Genomic DNA, 3,237 nt, shown 5'->3' on the forward strand with positions numbered 1-3,237 from the left:
TATTCGTTAGACAAACGAAATGTAGAGATGCAAAGCATTTCATTTACTTATTCGTGCTTCGTTAGTATCATCTTCACCCTTCCATTTCCAAAGAACATACCTTTGATCTACAAACCCAGTCTGACAGGAATCAAAGCATTTCTGCCCAGCTACTCCTTACTGAGATGCTTTCAGAACAAAGCAGCAGAACTGTTAATTACTCTTTCTGGCACGACTAGAGTCTGGACCAAGACACGCTAAGCTTAACAGGGAAGATCTCACAGGACCCAACTGCAAGTGAACTTCACGGGTGGTGCTCTACCAGCCTCCAGAAGGTAACGCATCCTTTTACAGGTTCCAGGTCACCGGTGTAGCAATAAGCCAGGGACACTGACTTGGGGTACGCTCTGGTCCCAGGGTACTAAATACGGACACAGTCCAGTCAGCTTCCCCTTTTTAAAGGTTGATCCTGACTCGGTGTCGATTTCCACTCAGGGGGTTTGGTCATGAAATCACCCCGCTCAAAGGAACAGCCATGCATGACCCATTCACCTCCACACAAGCAGCACCACAAACTCTTTCAGAATGAGTAAGGTTTGTTTTGGTGACAGGGAGTTGTGACACTTAAGATCAACTTCCACAAAAGTATCTGGGGAAGCGTCATCACAAAAAAGCAATGCTGCATGAATTGATTTGATTAAGGAATCCCATCTTTTTTTGAGAAAAGCCCACTTGCCTCTTCCAGCAAGATCACAAGGAGTTATATCCAATACTAGCAGTGGAAAACGCCTAAGAACCGATGTTCTGGAAGCCCAAGACAGAACCTTCCTAAGGTAAGCAGTAACAACATCTCCCCTACCTGCTTTTAACTTTTATTCATGACAGTTTCCCTATATTCAGTAATTTTATAATTCACTGTGTATGTGTATCAGCATTAATTAATCAGGTTCATGTTAGTAAAGACCCAGCACTTGTAGAGATGAATGACCAGTCACTTTCAGCTCAATTTTTTCAATTACGCAACCTGGAACCATGGACATCAGGGAAATCTCAGTGCTGGGCAGGCCTCTGCAGAGAACTGCACACATCCAGGATTTCAGGACCAGTCTTACAGTCTACCCGCTAAGGCTCTGAATACAAAAGCCTGAGACACTCTGCATTAAGTTAGGATCTCAGACGTGGCATTATCAACCTGCTTAGCTGTCGCAAGCAACTGCCTCACAAAACCCGGGTACTTACAACCCCTATCGCTGGTCGTTACCTCACCCGCTAGTCCACACAGTGTGAGACTTCCCTATTTGAGATGCCACTCTGTGCCTAATAACGTCTTCACAAGAGACCCTGCTTCTGTGCCTCTCTCTGAGCACTCCGGCACCGTGATGATGGAGGAGCATCAGGTGGAGACACCTGTCAGACATGACAGCCCTGCCCTGTCTTTCGGAACCAAGACCATCAGCATACAGTGCTGCTACTGCCAACGGGCTCGTTGCAGACAAGCCCAACCGGAGAGCACGTGCACTGCCATGAACTGGGTCTGCAGGTGAAGACTGAAGGCCAACAGCAACCAGTGAGTTCTCTGCCTTCTTCCCACAATCCCTCGTTTCAGCTTCAGAACTGGCAAGGTTGAACAACTCCATGCCCTATTCTGCTGGTGCACTGGGGCCTTCGGAGGCACGCCAGCCCCACCAGGGAAACACGAGGGGAGATGGACCCGTCAGGCTCCCACAGAACCCCAACAGCTTCCAGACCACGAAGGGTCTGCGCCTCATGCAGCCAAGCGTTCGGCACCTGGACGCTGAGCGAGATGCTCGTCAGCTGGACGGCCTGGCTCTGCGCTGTAACTGCTCCTCCTCTGCCGTGGAAGGTCAGCGGAGTGACCCGCCAACTCAAGAGCTTTATCTCGCTCACCGCAGCCAGACCACTACCCAACTGCTGCAGAAGGGAGCGGCATTTGGCTGTAAACGAGGAGGAACCGAAAGATTTGTAACGAACAATCCCCACCCCTTCAGTGGGGACAAATGTATTTTTTTATCACCCACCAAAAACCAGTGCTGCTTTGCTATCCTCAGGCTCTTCTGGGTTGTTTTTCTTTTCTCTTCCCGAGCTTATAAAACAACTTTGGAGCTTGCGTCATCCACGTGGTTAGCAGACGATTTGCTTTTTACAAGATGAATGTAAGCAGTATTTCATCATGCAAGCCTAACTGTACCCCTCCGTTAGGAAGCCGAGATTGTAACTGCCTCCTGCACTCCATTTTCCACAGCAAAAACTACCCCCACATCTGTGTCCGTGTCTTTGGGGGCTTCCTTTGTTTTACTCTGGTTTGGGGTTGGTTTTTCCAAACGACACTGCAGTGATCCTCAGCTGTTTGTACACAGTTCAGTCAGCCAGTATTTACAACAGCCGTTTCTGTGGCAGCACTCTCTGCGTGCCAGACAATTCTGCTCGCCAGTTTCAAAGCTGATTACATTTATGTACCACAAATATTCTGTTAACATGGCAGAAACTTCCTGGACCTCTGAGCTCGGAAGATACCCCCTGCTTTTTCGCCTGCAGCGTATCTTTACATATAGATAGATACACATTATATCTCTCTTAAACAATACACAATGCACACTCCAGCGGAAATGAGGCGTGTGCCTGATGGAAAATGAGCTTTAAAATTATCAAATTACATCTGAGAGTAATTTCAGAGGTTAAGTATTTAAAGATGCTTCTCGCCACCTTTTTACTGCGCTCCAAACATGAGGAAATGAAGTTTTCAGCGTTTTCCAGAAATCTGGGCACTAGATCTTTAACGTGTTTGTGAAACTCTCTGCTGAGATTACAGAAGCCTTGGGGTTTGCTGGGATTTTTTTCAACATATCCCGGTATTCTAGATGTCACAGGGAGCAAAACGCACCTCACAAATCTTTCCGTCAGCTGGTTCACAAAATCGAATATTTCATGCCAGTTCTGCGCGACACTCCCGGATCTGCAAGGAGAACAGGGGCGCGTTAGTAGGCCTTATTTCAAGTACGGGGCGAGGCGGGGGGAGGAATTCAGACCGTTCGGGACTACCTGCTTCTCCAGGGAGTTAGGGTCACCCCCCACCCGGCTGACGGTGATACCGAAATGCCAGTTTTGTCACAACTTGTCGTGCCAAAGCGTGGCAAAACGCACACGCCCGGCAACATCCCGCGGCGAAAAAGGCACCAACAGTGCTGCGGGAAGTAGCTCTCCGCCGACCCCGGCTGCTCGCTGCTCCCGCGGAGGCAG

General features: G+C 48.8%; 1 protein-coding gene across 1 annotated transcript in view; it reads right to left on the reverse strand.

The window, feature by feature from the left end:
- ANTXR2 (anthrax toxin receptor 2) overlaps nucleotides 1-2,949 on the reverse strand; it is a gene marked incomplete at its 3' end in the record, with an annotated part of 60,336 nt that extends 57,387 nt beyond the window's left edge. The window contains exon 1 of the mRNA XM_010139788.1: nucleotides 2,882-2,949. The remainder of the gene's footprint in view (nucleotides 1-2,881) is intronic.
- Between the last annotated feature and the right edge of the window lie 288 nt (nucleotides 2,950-3,237).

The sequence above is a fragment of the Buceros rhinoceros genome, unplaced genomic scaffold (genome assembly GCF_000710305.1).
Source record: "Buceros rhinoceros silvestris isolate BGI_N320 unplaced genomic scaffold, ASM71030v1 scaffold13277, whole genome shotgun sequence".
Taxonomy (NCBI): domain Eukaryota; kingdom Metazoa; phylum Chordata; class Aves; order Bucerotiformes; family Bucerotidae; genus Buceros; species Buceros rhinoceros.